The sequence below is a fragment of the Parus major genome, chromosome 5 (assembly GCF_001522545.3).
Source record: "Parus major isolate Abel chromosome 5, Parus_major1.1, whole genome shotgun sequence".
NCBI lineage: Eukaryota > Metazoa > Chordata > Aves > Passeriformes > Paridae > Parus > Parus major.
In genome coordinates this window covers 7666486-7684046 of record NC_031774.1, presented here as the reverse complement: position 1 = coordinate 7684046, position 17561 = coordinate 7666486, and the positions used below count along the sequence as shown (strand labels likewise).

General features: G+C 42.3%; 1 protein-coding gene across 2 annotated transcripts in view; it reads right to left on the bottom strand.

Moving 5' to 3' along the window:
* The window catches only part of SHANK2 (SH3 and multiple ankyrin repeat domains 2), a 276475-nt gene extending 272126 nt beyond the window's left edge, over positions 1 to 4349 (bottom strand). For both annotated transcript variants that reach the window (XM_015631014.3, XM_015631015.3), the window contains exon 1: positions 4257 to 4349. The gene's annotated coding sequence lies outside the window, so the exon portion shown is untranslated. The remainder of the gene's footprint in view (positions 1 to 4256) is intronic.
* Positions 4350 to 17561: the final 13212 nt, after the last annotated feature.

Genomic DNA, 17561 nt, shown 5'->3' with positions numbered 1-17561 from the left:
CTCCGTTACACTCTGGTGATTGAACTTAAATTTAAAGCTTAAAGATGCTGGTTTCACAGCTTCAGAGTTTAACTAACTGGTTTTCTAACTTTCAAAATTTACTCAGGCAGAGTAAACATCCTCTGTTTGTAATTGACAGGATGTTAGTCCCAGAAGTGTATTTCCATTTTCATTACAATTCTCTCATGTTGTCACTGCTGATATTTTATCAGTAAAGTTTAATTAAACAAAAGCACTCATGCACTGTGAGTCTGAAATTGCAGTGATGAGCTGGTGTATGAGATGAAGTGTAATGGTGCTACCAAAACCCAGATCAGTGATATTTAGAATCCAAATCTAGGAATTTAAAGGCTCCATTTCTGACAGTGAGTCTGGTCACTCCCACTTCATTTTGGAAGGAATCACCCTGGTCAGTCCCACTCTGTTTTGGAGGGGAACAAGCTCAGCACATGGGAGGGAGCTGTGCCTTTTGGCCCCGTGGATGGAGCAGAGCCACTGGCCTATTTTACTGAATTGTGGAGGCAGTCACAGTCTCTGGTGCCTGTGAGGTGGTGCTGGCAGAATGCTGACTGCACAGCTCAGCACCCTCTCATTAAGCACCCCATTGCTCAACCATGCACAGCTACCAAGATCCTTCTGGATGCTCTCAGTGTCCTGAGCACAATGCACATTCCTCACTGGCTACAGCAGAAGAATCCATGGAGTGAACATGGGTGCACTGCCCTCTCCTGCTTCTTCTCATCACAGTGTCCTAACTGGTTTCTTAAATAAAAATTGTTTGCTTGGGGTTTTCTTCCTAAGTGGGAGATCATACACCTTTGACTTTTAACACAAAAATTCATTAGAAGCAGTAATGAGCGTGAAATATATCTCAGGCATCAGATAGCTGCTTGTGTCCCAGCATAGAAACCAAAATGCTTTTTCAAATATCACCAGAACTTCAAGCTGATCCACAGTTTGCCATATGTTTTATCTTGCTATTTAGATCTTTTATTTGTATCAACAGAACTGCTGACACTGTTTTCCCCTCCTTCCTGAAAGAAGGAACATGTTAAAGCTGCTACACTGAATAGCAGTGGCACTTTCTGTTTGCTCCCAAGGGATTTTGTGCTTGTAACCACAGCGTAATACATCCAGCAGCACACGAGGTTTGCAGTGCTGCTGTTAATCCAGTTTCCAGAGCTTTTCCGGAGAGGGAGAGCCCTTACACGCTCTGGCATCTGATCCAGGGTAACCCTGTGCTGGCTTCCAGACTCACTGACTTGAAGGCAGCCTATTAAAACAAGCCCCGAGTTCTGGGCAAGCCATGCATGGCAAAGGCACATTCCAGGCCCTGGGTTTTTAACCGGAATTCAGCCTCATCTGCTCATCCCTAAATGTGCAGTGACTCCTCCGTCAAACACTCAAACACGCGCACTCAGCCTCCCTGAGATGGCAGTGACAGTCACCTCCGCAGCCGCGCCAGAGCCCGGGAATTCTCATTCCCAGCATCTCTGACATCAGGCAAAAACACGCTCCTGTAAACTGCTGGCAAAGCGCCCGTGCTGTATCCCGGGCTGCTGATTGCTCCACACAGACACTCCCAGCCGGATCCTTCAGCTCACACACAAAGCTCTGTGCCAGGGAAACCGAATTCCAGGGGCAACTACACTGCCTAGCTCAAAAGGACACTATTTTCTCCTGGTTTCCCTGTATTCCTTGAAATCTGCAAGCTCCCATCCACACTTCCCTGGAATTTCTGGAATGTGTTAGATGTTCCGTTCATAAATGATCACGATGTGTTCAGTGGTGGTAAAATGAGTGTACAGTGAGTATACACCACGCCAACTTTGTTAATTTTTAATTTTGAAACTTTCTGTTGAAGTATGAAGACTGAAGAAATAAACTGATTAGAAAAATCACTATCAACATATTTTTTAATTTATTTTTCTTCCCTGGATGGAATGGAAAACAAAAAATAAAGCAGAAAGTAAAGTAGCAGTGCTGAATTCAGTTTATGTTCTCAGAATTCATGGTTTGTGAATTCCAGGTGTAACTTCACAGCCAGGCAGGAAAACTGGGTCTCAAAAAACATTGATTTTAGCATGAGGGTGTTTTTTGGAAGTTAATGACATGCAAATCATTATGCATGTATTTACATTTTTGATTAGGATAAGATTGAGAAGTTAGAAAATAGAGCAGTGATCCGCCTGTAGGTCTCAGCAAAGCCATTTCAGGTCTGACAGAGACATGAATAACTAACACAGACAAAATAAGCAAAGGTCACAAAAAGGAAAGGATCAAAAAGCTGAAGAGAAATAACTTCTCTCCACTATCCTCACCAAGATGTTCACACTATCTAGGGTGCCTACTTTTTTAATTAATGGAAAACTAATTTGATGGGAAGACCTACGTCACACTGGGGCTCTGAGGGGCTTCTCTTGAAACTCACAGTTCTCTTACACTGAGAACACTCCTCCAGCCCCCAGCAGAACAGGCCGACCTCAGGAGCCATGAAACTCAAGCCTGCCCATGAAACTGAAGACAGAAATTTGATCAAGCCAGTGGAGTCTCTTGCATAATTCACTTTCTTTGGAGCACTCCTGACTGGGCTGGGGAAGAAGCACCACAATTCTCAGCCTTCTTCTGACAGACACTTCCTAAAGCTGCAGGATCCCTCCCTCAGATGTATTTTCATGGGTTCTTAATTCTAGTTTACAGCAGGACACCAAGAAAACTTGTGCAGGAGTAACACTTCTCTTGGCCCCTGTTCAAGCCTCCCTACCTGAATCCAGCTGCTACTTTTTGCAACTTTAATCCTCCTAGGCCAACCCACTGTGCCTAGAGAAGAAAGGCCAAAGCTACTCTGTAGTTTGGAGTTTCTGTACCTGACTGCCCAAAATTATTGCAAATACCTGATATATGTAAGTGCTTATACCTGATAGATGTAAGATCATATGGGCCACCAAATTTGGGACTGGGAACAAGTGGTGGCATCCAGCAACAAATCCAAACATTTACCAGCAGGTACTCCAGCTCACTGAGTGTAGCTGCAATGTTTAAACAGCACAGGAACTTGGAAAGGGTGGATTCATTTTTCACCCTTTTCTTGCTGTCTTACCATCGAAACCTGTGCATCACAGAATTATAGAATGGTTGGGTTGAAAAGGACTTTAAAGATCATAGCTACAGGCCTTAGGAAGACAGTGGGAGAGATTAAAAATATTATCAATTACCACCTCTACCCTAAAGAATTTCTTCAAATAACACACAAAAAGAAAAACCCCACCACTAATTATCTATTTATTCACCAGAGAGTTGAGGTACTGTAAAACCTGCATTAAGGTCTTACTCTGCTGAATTGCATTTCAGCACAGTTACCTTCCCAGACTCGGATAGTTTTAATGTCTTATTGTGTTTTTAATGTAAGCAAGAGAGAACCATTCTCTTTCACAGTTAAGTCACAACCTTGATCCACAAATAGCTTTAAACAAAGATAGCATTTGTTTTCAAAGACTTTTTTTTTCCTCCCCTGACAGAGAGTCCCTTCAACAAGGCAGGTTATTCTGAGAGGATTTAAACAGAGGCAAGGCCACAGGAGGAAGGGAAGATGGAAAAGAGGCAAGGATGTAAAAACTTTCAGGAGAAGAATCCATTCACTGGCGCATTCAGTCACTTGCAGGGAGGTTGTGTGACTTCTGTGTTAAAGAGCAAGGCCTGATTCAATCTCCCACTTTTACTACTGCGGGAAGCCCTTAGGAAGCACTTTCCCGCTATCCACACACATATTCCCCTCTCCTACCTCACCCTGACGCTCGCGGTCCTACAAGCAGCGTGAGGGGAGCTCGCTCTGTGTTTGAGCGCGGATTTATCCTTCCTCACATCCTCGCTTATTTCCTGCCCTCTCCCCTCAGTGCGAAGAAGCGGGGACGCCCCTGTGCCTCCCTCAGCCTTCCCGCCCGCTCCATCGTGAGCGCCAGGTCCACCTGCACCGGCCCGTCCGGCCCTCACCGCGCCCTCCTCCCCTCAGGGCCACCTCCCCATCCCCCCAGGGCCACCTCCCCATCTCCTCACGGCCCCTTCCTCATCCCTTCACCGCCCCATCCCCACCCGGCAGCCGGGGCAGGAGGTGCCGTTTGCCTGGAAGGAGCAGCCGGACCTCCCGCCTCAGCCGCGGGCTGGAGATACGCCTCCGAAACTCCGCCGCCGCGCTCAGGGGAGCCCTTCAGGGGTCCCGCGGCCGCCGCCCCTCCCCTCACGCCCCGGTTGCGGTTCACCTGCAAGGGGGGGCACAGCGCCGGTCCCTCGGACAAGGCAGCACCACGATGCCCCCGGCACCGGCTGCCGCCACCACCGCCTCCTCCAGCTCGCCTGGGCTCGCCGGGGCCGCGTTTCCCGGGGGGCCGGTCCGGGGAGCCGCCCCCCGGCTCGCCCTGGCAGCGCCCGCCTCGCCGCCCGGGCCGCCCCCTGCGCCCGCCGCTCTCAGCGGCCGCTCCCGCCCAGGGCCGCGTCCCCGCCCCGGCCGTGCCCCCTCAGCGCCGCGGGCTGGGGGTACCTGCGCGACCGGCGGGGCGCCGAGGGCTGTCCCAGCTCGGCCCTCAGCCAGCGCCGCTCCCCGCACACTCTATTTCTTGGGTTTGTTGTTTTGTGTTTTTTTAATGCTGCTGCCCCGGGAGCGGCCCGAGCACGTTCAGCTGGGCGGGAGCATCCCGGGCATCCCGGCACGGGGCGGCTGTCCAGAGGCTCCGCTGCTACTGCTGGGGCTGCTGGGGACGAACGGCTCTGTCAGAAACTTCTCCCCACACGCCGGTTTCCCAAGGAATGGAAAGCGCCAGGCTCAACAGAAGCGTGCGGAGGGCGCGGGGAGCACGGATGTGGAGCTGGGGGCGATCCCGGCTGGAGATGTGGGCAGGGAAGTGCTGGTTCCGCACGCTCCGACTGCGCCGCTGCTGCTGCTGCTGCCGTCTCCACACATCTTCCCGGCCGTCCCGCACCTGCTTCCAGGGGCAGCCACGGCTCGCCAGGGCAGCACAAAAGCACCGCAGGCTTTCACGGCAAGGGCTGGATCTCACACACCCGTTCCGGTACTGGAAGGACTGGGAGATGTGAGAACCACGGTCCGAGTCCTTGGTGGACGCAACAAAGTTATTACCACAGCAAAATGTCGTCCTTAAAACATCTTGGACTCTTCTTAGCCTCAAAGGAATCGAACTTTGCATCAATAATGCCATTTAGAGCAAATCTCAAGTTACTCCACACAAGAATACGGATTTCTGACTACTTGAAGGCCTAAATCTATGGGCGCAATGACCCTCACTATATTTTTTCCACCTAAGCCCTTTCAAACTGCATAGAACAGAATATCTTCAGTAACTCACTTTTGGACTTCCTGAACTGCTTTGTACAGTTACCAAACTTTTTTACTATGACAGCTCTTTTTCAAATTAGAAACGTCCTTGAAAAGGGGAATATTCTTTAACATATACAGAGCAACTATGTTACCTCATTAATATTAATGAACATTCAGCCATGAAAATAATTTTCATGCAAGAGGGCCTGTGCACATAGGTGCATTCACTGGCAAAGTTCACACATCATTCTCCCTTCTGGTTGCAAGTCCCTGGTGAAACATGGAAATTTTAGATATAATGGAGGATATTGGGAATGCCAAGCTCTCAAAATGCAACATCCTTACGGGAAATTAAAAGCAAACAAAACCAAGGAGAATTAAACAAGCAAACAAACCAGAAGAAGACTATTTGGCTTCAATTGGAATTTCCTACCTCTTCTGAGCTAATTTACCCATGCCTACATTTTGCTCTTTAAATTTTAAAGCATCTGAACATTTGCTCTGTCAGTCGAGAAAAAATGGACTTACTTAAACTCATGTTAGATCCCCCGGGGATATCACGGGGAAAATAGGACAGCAGTGCTAAGGAGAAAAATTTCATCTACAGCATCTTTTACAATTAAAAACTTGCAAACAGTGAACAGCAACAAAAGGGGGGGGGAACATACAAAACAACAGTTTTTCATTAATTTTTGTGCTTTAATTCAAAACTCAATATTGTTGCCAATGGCCAGTGTACAAAAAGTGGAAACAAAAAATATTTTTATTGACATCTAATTCATCAAATTTCACATGAATAGCCCAAAGTATGACCAAATAAATAGCATGCCTGAGATGCAAGAGAAACTCAGCATCCTTCAAGTACATTCTACATATTTCAGGAAGTGCAAATTTACATCCCTTAAATTTTGACTGCTATGTCTAAAACTTTTCCTTGTTAAGTCCTGCCAAAGCTTTATCTACAATTAAATAAATTTTCAGTTTACAGATGTTTAGGTTTAGTCCTTTTAAAAAACATTATGGTGACCCTCAGAAGCTTTTTGAGCCAAGAAAACCAGGGCAAAGCAGCCACCCCAACTACAACCAGTTGCCTGAAAAAATCAGAAAGTTTGGACATGGTATTAGGAAATTTTGTCTGTAACATCTCATCCTTCAGAAAAAGAAGGTGGAGCAAGAGCAAATCTCCATATTCCATAGGAATTACACAACTCTGCAGCTCCAGGGAACTTCCTTCCATGGGTACAGTTGATTATTAATTATACCAACCTGGAGAATGAACACTTTGTAGGCTGAGAGGGGCAGGTGGGATGAAACCCACGGTTCTTATTCATAGCAAAGGAAGTTTCAAGGACTTTTTAACCTCCCATTGTTTCAGATTAATGACCTGGTTTCAGTGCATTCTGGTAATTTTGAATGCAAGTCTAGCATTAGGCTTATTATAAGATTTTTAAAACTGCCAAAGAGACCCTGCATCAGCTGAATGACAATAAATTGAGGTAGTATTAAAGCAATAATGTGCCTGACTCCAAATTCAGATTTCTTGTACAAGAGGTAAAAAGTTAAATATTTTGTTTAAAAAATACCACCTACATATTCTTTGGCATTTCATAAGTTTCCAAACTTATGAAATCTTATACAAGATCTAGTTGTAAAAATTAGCTGTGAATTTTATTTAGCATTTTTTGCACCTTTTCTGAATCTCATTAAAATTACTCCCATGGCCAAATTAAATCTTTCAAATAATTTTGAAGAATACTTTTGCTTACAAGACAAGGTCTCAACCCTCTCACTCTAAAGGCCCATCTGACCTTCACCACTAAATTCCCAATGCTTTACTATGCTCTGTTCAATACTGACTTCCTAAGCTCTTTTTAGGAGGGATGTTTTGACATCTTTATCCCATTATTGTAATTTGCTTCCATACTTCTTCAGTAATTTTTCCCCCTTCTATTCAGACATGGTTTATCAGTTGGCCTTAATAAGCCAGTTTATTAAGCTTAAACTAATATAAAGTTAAACTAATGCAGAAATTTTTTTCCTGTGTCTGTGAATAGATTCCTCCAGCAGTTCTTTATGTTCTTCAAGAATAATAGAAGTCATTAAAAGCACCAGTTAGACACACATCTGGAAGAGATGTTAAATACATGAATGTCTCCTGATGTAAGATTATTGTGCCCTTTAAGATAATAAGGCATTGAAATATAAAAAACTTTATGTCAATTTTTACTAGGTTCCTTGCTCTCCAAGATAAAATACTTTTTAAAATTGATGACTGACAAGGAAAGAAATTTGTTCCTTTTCCATTACAGATAAAATACCATGGAGTCATTTGTTGCTATTATACAAAGTTTTTTGCTATTTAAAAAAGATAATGAAAGGCTTCCCTAACTTGCCCTCCTTACCTCATTCATGTTGAAGAAAATAATTATTCTACAAATTAGTATAAAAGCAAAGGTTGTTACTATGCAGCAAAAATTAAACAATAAATCATTTCAACTTCCTGTACCAAAAGTTTGGGTGCCTTTCTTTTTTCTTCTGATGGCTTTGTGATTCGGCTCTTCTAATTTCCATAGTTAATTAATTTCCTCCTCAGGTTACAAGCACAATGACAGTGACACAATAGTTTAAGAGCTTGGCCTGTCCTGTTGGACATCACCACAACTCCCCAGACCACTGGTGCCTCTCCAGTGCCCACAGTGCTTTGGTTGCTCCACTGCCACTCCTTTTCTGGGGCAGCAAGGAAAATAGGATTGAAATAGGATTGGCTTTGCAACGTGTGTAAAGCAACCTGAGAACTTTACACAGCAGCATCAAAGGCATCTTGCTTAATCTGAAGCCCTGAAGGAGGAGTGTGGTTTCATCCACAGCTGGGTGTCCCTCCTCTTCCTCCCTGGAGCTGCCTCCTGAGCCCAGGCCAGAGCAGCTGCACCCCAGCCATCCCTCCACATCAGCACAGCCTCCTCCAGCTATAAATGCAGTTTTCAAATAATCTCCTCGCTTTTATTGTTGTGTGCAGCAGATGTTGTGTTCTTGTGCCTCTGCTTCACCTGGAGCCCACGTCCTCTTTAATCAGTGGGATTTCCTGTCTCAACTAATTGAAATAAATGAGAGCAATAAACCAGAACACAACAAAGGAAAACTGGCATTTAAATATGTCTTTTGCTGAATGTTCCCTAACTTACTTCTGCTCTTTACTGTATCTGGGCAGTAATAAAACTGGAAGACAGCAGTCATCCACGCACTCAGAAATAATCAGAGAAGCAGCTCATTTACCACACTTTTGGTTGCAGACAAAGATGAGTGAGTGGAGATGACCAAGGAAGATTCATCAGAGGTGTGTGTCAGTCACAAATACAATGGAAAACAAGTGTTACCTTGTTCAAATTATGAAATTAGATCCTTAGATCTTAGAGATCTTAACTCTATCCCAAATAGAGTTTCTCTGCCTATAAAAATAGGTATCATTTTTAAAAATATTCTTCTCAAGGGAATTTAGCATTTAACTCTCTCAGGAGCTATGCCAAAATGAAGCACCTTACACAAAATATAAATTACAGACATAGACTGCAGGGAACATAGGAAAAGAGTGAAACATACTGGAGATTATTCCTGTTTCCACACATTAGCAGGCCTGTCTTATGAATTAACATAACAGACATGCAAGGTTAATTATGTTGGCACCCACAATTACCTCACCCTTACACCAAAGCCAGCTGCAGATATCTGAGATTCAAAGGCACTGGAATGGACAGATCCCTTTTGAATCTGAGAGATCCCTGCACCAGGTGAGTTTAGGAAAAAAGCAGGAGAGGTGTTAGGAGCCTGTGGTCCCAAATTCAGCCTAGCTCTGCTGCTTGCAAGGTCAGACCCACAATAAAAGCTTAAAAGAATGCAAAATCCATATTCTGGCTGATCTCAGTGCTGCCTCAGCACATGTGGGAAGGTCTGTGTTTAAACTGGAGTTTGGGAGACGTTCTCACTGCTTTGCATGTGCTTATGTGCAAATTTCTGTGTAGGAACTGACAAGTGTTTATTGAAATACTGTAAAGAAAACCAGATCAGATCAGGACATTTCATGCACAGAGATTTCAGTGGGGGTCTGCACTCATAGCTAAGCAGTCATTGCAGCAATTTCCAAAGATACCAAGGAAAGAACTTAAAAGGAAAGTCAAGAGTCATGTTTTTAATGCTTTTAGAGGGATTTCAAGCAACTACAGATGACAAACATTTCTATCCACTGCACTCCTGTTCTCTTATCAAGCCACAGCTAATTAGCTGTAGGCTGCCCTGCTGCTAACTCAGGCAACAAACCACTAGTGACTTGAGCAGATGTTCTCCTTTTCCTGCCAATAGGAATATTTACTAACAATTTTTCTTTTTATGTTAAGGTTTTCTGTCTCAAAAACTTACTCCTCAGGATCAAGAATATGCCACATTTAACCACTCACAGCCATAAATACCCATTTACCAAGGCTGGTGTTTGCTTGAAAGTTATGCAACAAGATTATGACAGAGCTAAATTATACAAAGTGAGGATTACATAGACTTCACCTCTTTGAAAATTAGAGTTCATTGAAGTTTGTTGTTAAAAGATGGAGTTCATCAAACTCATGAGGGCTCTCTGCTGTCAAGCTGAACATGCACTTGATCTTTATTGAGCTTGTCTCTGCCAAAAGAGGAGGCTGCAGAGATGCTCCCTGCTAAAGCCAGCTTTTATTATGCAGGAATATCATCTCCACTGTGTAAACAAAGCAAAGCACTACCCTCTTCTAGTCAGCATTCACCAACCAGCACCTCAGGGACATCTCAGCAACCTTTGGTAAACAAGAGCAGACAATTTTATTTTTTAAGTTTAAATGTATTTACCAATCATTGACTACTTGGGTTTATTTACATAGAATTTCCAAAGTTCATAAATACCTTCAGTGCCAAGTTCATTTTCCACCTGGATCTGGTAAAATAGTGATGGAGAAACTTTCCCAAGGGCATGAGTTAGTCACAGTGAATGAAGAATTCATAAATCCTGCTTCTAAATAAATCCAAATTATGTTCCCTCTTATATTAGTTGGAAGCTTCTGAACTGTAGTTAATGCTACCAGGTGTTAGGTAAGCTTAGACTTTATTGCTTCTCAGCCTCTTGCAAACTGCAGATCAGTGTCAGAAAATGAAATATATGTGACTACTGTCTAACGGCTGCCACATCACAGTGACCCAGGGCAAAACTAAAGGACATGAAACAGGCTTTTTTTTTTTCTCTTGATTTTTCTTTCTTCCTTCATTTGAATTGACAACACAGGCCACAGTGGCTGGTAGCAAATCACTGAGTACAAGTTCTGTCTGTGGATTACAAGGGTTAGAAGATCACAGGAACCTGTTTTCCCTCTCACTGCAGTGGAGGAACTCACACATGCTTACACACCTCACTAAAGGGGCAGGCAAATTCATTAATTTAAATAGCCATGTAATAAGTATACAATTAGAACTTTATGGCTAATCTCTTTTATTTGTTGCTAGGCAAGGCTGGATGTGTGTAACCATTACTGGGCAGCAAGTCCCCCAGATTTCTAATTTGTCGCTTTGACTATCTAACTACAGACTGTTGCATAGATAAAAGTGCAAAATAGTGACACATTCAACAGCTGGGGATAAAAACACTCCACCTGTAGTCTCACATCTCTCAGAAGGCAAACAGAGCAATCATTTCCAAGTCTTGTAAAATTCAGAAAGTCAGATACAGCATCAGTACATCAGGCTGTCATCCATTCACGTAAATTTTACTGAAATCAAGGGGATTTTATGTAGAAAGATGTGATTGGTGCTGTGACCTGATTTTGAAATACAGTGAGCACCCAGACCTGCCTTTGGCTCCACAAACAGCTGTAGATGTTCATCACGTCAGACAGGGAAGCCATTAGCCTTTCAGCATCCTGGTATTTCGGATCATTTAGATAGATTTACCCAGAGGAAATTACTGTAGCTATTAATTTATGTTCACTTCCTCACACATAGGGGAAACTTATGAAAGTCAAGTCATCTCTGCTGCTGACAATAAAAGCCATGCATTCAAAGATCAAGTACTTTGTGGTCTTGCTGGCCCAAGCCCTTCATGCCTTGTCAGCTCCCTGTCCTCAGTGGAAGACCACCAGCTAATGGATTTAACCTTTCCATCAATGAGAAATAACAGATTAGCTTGTCAAAGGTAAGTTACACTGAGGCTATGGACATCCCCTTTCTCCTTCATTTCTTTTTACAGTCATTATATCTAATTCCCTTCACCACTGCTTTTCTTGGTTTCATTAAAACCACAGTTATTCAAGCAAGTAAAAGGCAGCTTAAAAGAGCAAAGTTGCAGCTGCTCACAGGGCTCAGTGCCCTCTGAAACTCAGCTCCCACATGTGCCAGCTTCAAAATGTCACCAAACATCTCCTGGAGACACCTCTGCCAGCTCCTGGCTCCAGCAACAGGTTAAGCCAAATGATCATTTAATAACTTATTTTTCCAAGGTAATGTAAAAAAAGAGCAAAATCCAGTGTAAAAATAAATCTTCGGGTGTGAAATGACTGAAAACAAAACAAAACAAAAAGTTATTTCTCTGCATTCCATACATTTCCTGCAAAAACAAGAGTTTGTACATAACATAAACAGTCCTATATTGGCAGCAAATATGGGGGTGTTAAAAGAGAATCAGAGGTCTGCACTGAAAAATTTCAGGAGCAACAGCCCCACAATTTCAGCTTGGCTCATATTTCCAGAAAACACCCCAGACAGTGCAGTGACAAAACAAAATCCCAGCTGCAGGCAGTGAGAAACTAAAATATTTAGAAAATGAAGAAGTCAGGAAAAGAAACTGCTATAAACTTTCTTTTCTGTGACACTCAGGCTCCTGGGACTATCCCAAATGGATGAAATTGGGAAATCTGAAATACAGGCAAGGCCAACTCAGTCAGTGATTTTTGTAGTTTCAACAGTAGAAACACTGAAGTGAAATTAATTCTTTTATTTATTATTTACAAATGAGTTTCCCCTGGAACAAGCAGAGTTGAAGTACAAGTTTTCAGGTCCACATACGGCATTCTGCTCCTAGTAGTGTCGGCTGGGATTCAGAGCTATGGAATGGAAACCCAGATTTCATGGGCTCCAGGGCTGCTCTGGGAATGGGACAATTCTCCAAGTTTATCAGAAGTTGAAAACACTTGCCATGGCAGGCATATAGGGATGCCACAACTGGCTGTAGAGTGGATTTGTATCAAGTTCAGCAAGCCCTCCATGGACCCAAAGATTTTGTTTAATTGTCTATAGAGAATATTTATCTTTTTCAGGAAAAAGAAAGTCCCAGAGGAGGCTGGAAGGACAAACAATGCTAAAACCAAGGTTATGATGGGGACTGCTAAGGATCTTATTTCATAATGCAGCGAAGTAATGGACCTGTGTAAGAATATTTCCAAAAGAGCAAACTGTAAATGAACTGACCTCTTAATGTTTATTTTACAGTCCTAAAGAGTGATTTACTACTGTTTAAAAAAACACATAGGAGCAGAACCAGCACAGGATGAACCTGAAACTACCAAAGCAACAGAACACCAATTCAATACTGCACATATTCAAAGTATCCCAGAACAGAATAACAGAGTGGTTTGGATGTCATTGAACTCCTTGGAATTAGTACAAGAAAAATGGGCATGCTAGTGTTTTATGGATTTTTTTTACCTAGTTTTGTCACAGAAGATGATCAGCCGCTGCAGGGTCTTAGTTTTCCATAAAATTCAACACTGACTTGCAGGAAGCCATTATGCTTTAGCCTCTTTGATGGAAAATGCCAATATTAATTAGAACTTTGGTGCTAATTAGCATTTAGACTGAACTGCAACTATTAGGATATTAAAGGCAAGGTAAATTATTACAGTGTTTGTTTCAGGGATAAGGAAAGGCCTCAAGTTTAGCTTTTTGGCTTTTAATTTTCCATACCAGGTGACTTTAGTGATAGGAAAAACATTCCTTCTGTCAGAGGCTGTTGAAGGCAAACTGATGTAGAGCAGAATAATGTATACAGCTTCCCATGAGGATTTATTCACATGACATCAATTCTTTGAGCCAATGGTGCAGCCAATTCTTTGTGGTTTGTTTTTTTGGTTTTTTTTCCCAAAAATCCCATTATTTAACTGGGGGGGGGGGGGGGGAGGGAGGTAGCAGTTGATTCACTCTTAACTTTTATATGTTTTGCATAATCACACATTCCACTCCTGCCTCTTCCCAAATTTAAAATGGGGGCTTTTTTCCTATTATTTTCAAAAGCAATAAAATTTACCCTGTATTTAGGGAGGACAGGAGCCAATCCAAGCTTCAGGAAACACAGAAGGAGCAGTTGACAGAAGATTTCTCAGCACCGAAAGCCTACCAGTCTTCCAGAGGAATTGGGAACTGGAAAACTGCCTGCTATCAAACTTGTCTGCACTTATCAACAACACCTTGAATTTTCTAATCTGAGAAATCCACAACATCTACTTACAGAAAAAAAACATGCACAAAACATGTGCAGCCCCAGCATTTTACAAATCATTTCACTATTCCTTGAAAAAAAACATGTCAGTTCTCCCTAGCTATGTTTCCAGCAAGAAGCCAAACAAAACACACAACCAGCACATTCAGTGGGATTAAACTTGTTTGCTTTTCCACCACTGATCCATAATAGCAGTGACATGGAACTTGCATAACTCAATCTGAATCACTTTATTCCTGGGCTTGTCACTGAGCATTTTCAGAGTGCAATTTTACATTTCACAGCAGTGCTGGGTTAGCAGTAGGACTTGGTGATCTTAGAGGTCTTTTCCAATCTGAACTGTTCTATAATTGCTGAAAAATCACATTGTCCTGGAAATAAGATGGAGTGAGCGAGCTGTGGAACCCACCCAGGGAAACCTGGCAAAGATCAGCCTTTGACTTTAATGAACTCCACCAGATATTTTACACCTTGAGTTTCCTGTTTGGTTAGGGGATCTGAATGGGAAACATTCTGCATTAACATACCTAACCTCCTATTTGTTTGATTTTTAACATTTACAACCTGCTTAATGCCACTGCATAAATACGTAACATTACTGCTAATTTTTTTCCCTGAGTCATGTTGTGAAGCTGAAGAACCTCCTGCCTGACTTCACAGTGATGTGGTCTGAAAGCAGAAAGGGAGCATGAAAGAGGAAAACAGTGTAATTTTGCTCTTATGGTTGCTTCTGCTATAAAACATACATAAACCTCTTGCGATCTCATACAGTTTTTATTGCCCCCAGAAAAAAAAACCCATCCTGTTACACATATTGGCTCTACTAGAACTGACAGTGCATGGAGCAGACTGATTTCCCTTTCCCGTTAGGAATGCACTTGGACACTAGGAAAAGAAGGAAAGCTGATGAAAAAAACTTGAACTTGAGCATGGGATCATTTTACATCACACTGAGAGCAAACTGACTTGTAACAAACTGCAGATGCTGTGAATATTCTGTGATTCTGAGCATTCATCATGTGTTTTAGGGGAGCCTCAGCCCCCTGCTAGGCCCATTGGAGGAGGACAGCCAAGGGATTGCTGCAGAGACAGATTCTCTGGAGTGCAGAGATCCATAGCTGGATTTCCCAGGTGTGAAGTGAGTATGTGGATGGACAAACACAGCCTGTGCACCTACTCTCCCCTCCAGGACCAAGGAGATGCATGGGACAGCTCCAAAGAGATTTTGGAGGACAGCAGAAACCCCACAAGACCTCCCCTCACTGCTGGAGGCAAGGAAAGGGAAGGAACAGGATCTTGCCTCAAGAGAGATGGGGAAATTCCAGTGGCACTGGCAGGAATTAATCCAAGAGTGACTAGTGAAGTGACAGGTGATTTCCAGGGCCATTTTACCTCTGAGCCCCTAAATTTCCTCTTATCAACTCATCCAAGCTGAAACTGCAGCCTTGTCCCTGAGGAGCCACAAACATGCTGTCACACTCTGAGGGTGTTCCTTCCCTCAGCACAAAACCTGATGGACTGGGAGCAAGACATGTATTACCAAAATACCTAGGGAAGAAGAAAATGAAGCCCCAAAACAGCAACTGAAATAAAAAGTTGCCCCAAGTCCTCAATATTAAAGAAGGAAAAAATAAAATAAGAGTAGGCCCCACCTCTGCAAGGCCAGCACTGCACACATACATAGAAATATGTAGCTTAATTTTTTAGGGGATTTCTTATTTTGCCTTGGGAATCCTGGCGTCGGCAGAACATCTCTGCCATATTCTTCATAAGCACTGATCTTATTTCTGCTTTCCATTTTCATGCTTCCACGAATTTCTTGATCAAGAGCACTGTCCAGCCCTGGCACAGCTGTTCAGGGCACCAGTGGAGCTGCCATTCCTGGAGGGAATTAAAATCCCTGTGGATGTGGCCCTTGGGGACATGGTTTAATGGTGGCCTTGGCAGTGCTGGGTTGGTGGTAGGATTTGATAAATTTAGAAGTCTTTTCCAACCTAAATGACTCTATGAATCATGAGCTTAAAGACAAACCAGGCACTGCAACTCGTCACCTGTTTGTGCCCCTTATAAATCTGCTCTCCAAGTTCAACACTCAAGTTATCCTTCCAGGGAATTTTATTCCTAACTGGGTATCAGGCCATGTCATGACCACTTTAAATTCAAATGTATGACTATTGTTTAAAAACAAATGGAAAATGCATGGATGCAAATATTTGAACAAAGAATTGCTCTGTTTTCCTCCAATCAAGAAGCAGGCAGTACATACAATGTATCTGGCCAACCATATTCAAATAATAGCTCAGATCTTGAATATTCATGGCTAATGAATAATCATCATGTTGAAAAAAATTACAGAATCCATTTCAGAGCAGTTCTGTAAAGCAAGAACAAGAAAATTCAGCAGGGAGAAATTACGTGTAATTTCCAGCATCAAAGTTTTCTACACTGCAGAATTTCTCTGATTTGCTATTTACAGTCCAATTTTAAAAACTAACTGCCCTTTCCCTCACTTCAGGTTTCCAAGCAGTGGAATTTCCCTCTTTCCCTGTCCCTTCCCTAGGGATCACTACCTTAATTAAAAGTAACTCTCAGTATCTTCCCTTTAAAGGACAGTAATAGGTCAGTAAATAAAAGCATAGAGTTATATATAAATATATACACAGCTTTTAAAGCTTTTCCCTCTTTAGGGGTTGCTTAAAATTGAGATTCACAGGAATCCCATTTCTATTACAAAATTATAAATAATAGTTTAAAAATACTGAGGTTTGTGTTTTCAAATCACAAAATTTCCACTGTGCTTCCTTCAGAACAAACTGAGTTTTAGACTAGAAACATTCCTTTTTTTTATTTAATTCTGTTTTTCATTCCTAATCAGGTGGGTTTTTTTGTGTCATTGCCCACTGCAGATTGTTGTGAGCAGCTTGAAAATGTGCTTTGACTTATTCCAGGGATATAGAAGATAAAACTAAGTTAGCCATTAAAAAAATCATTATAACAATTCAATATTGCTTTTGATCTTGAAGATTTTAACTGACTGACAAACTCTAAAATCTCCAGTTGAAATCTGTAAGGGAGGCAGTGAAGAAAGAAAACCTGGTCACCAAGCAAATACATCAGCATCAACAGGCAGATAAATCAGCTAGAAATTAACTCTATTAAAGCTTAAATGAAGCATCTCCCTTGTGCTCTTTAAGGGTCTAAAATCAGATTTTAAAGACAACTTGCAGTTCACATTCCAATTGCCAGGTAACAAACTGAAAAACATCTGAAAACCCAGCTGGGAGTATTTCTATGTCTCACCAGATGTTTATCTGCCCAGGTACTTGCCCAAGTAAAATATGGTGATGTTCAGGCATGTAAAAATATTCCATTAGTCAATTTAATCCAGCTGTCTTTCAAATTCTCCTTAGTTACACATATTCCTTTATAAATCATGTTGATATCATCTTAAACACCTATTTTATCCCAACTGGCAGATATAGCATTTAATTGAGAGAATTTATGAGATGGTCAATGCTTGGTCTCACACATAGGCAGCAGCAAAGTAGCAAATTTTTGTCTTAATCCCAGCTATTTTCTTGCAGGTCTTCACACAAAATCACAAAATAAAACTGGTACAATTGTTCACAGGAAAAATGAAATGCCATTTGATTTACTATGGTAAGAGGAATGACAGGTTTGTCTTTACAAACAAGCTGTGGGTCTGCTGATATATGAAACTTGCAGTGAGAGATA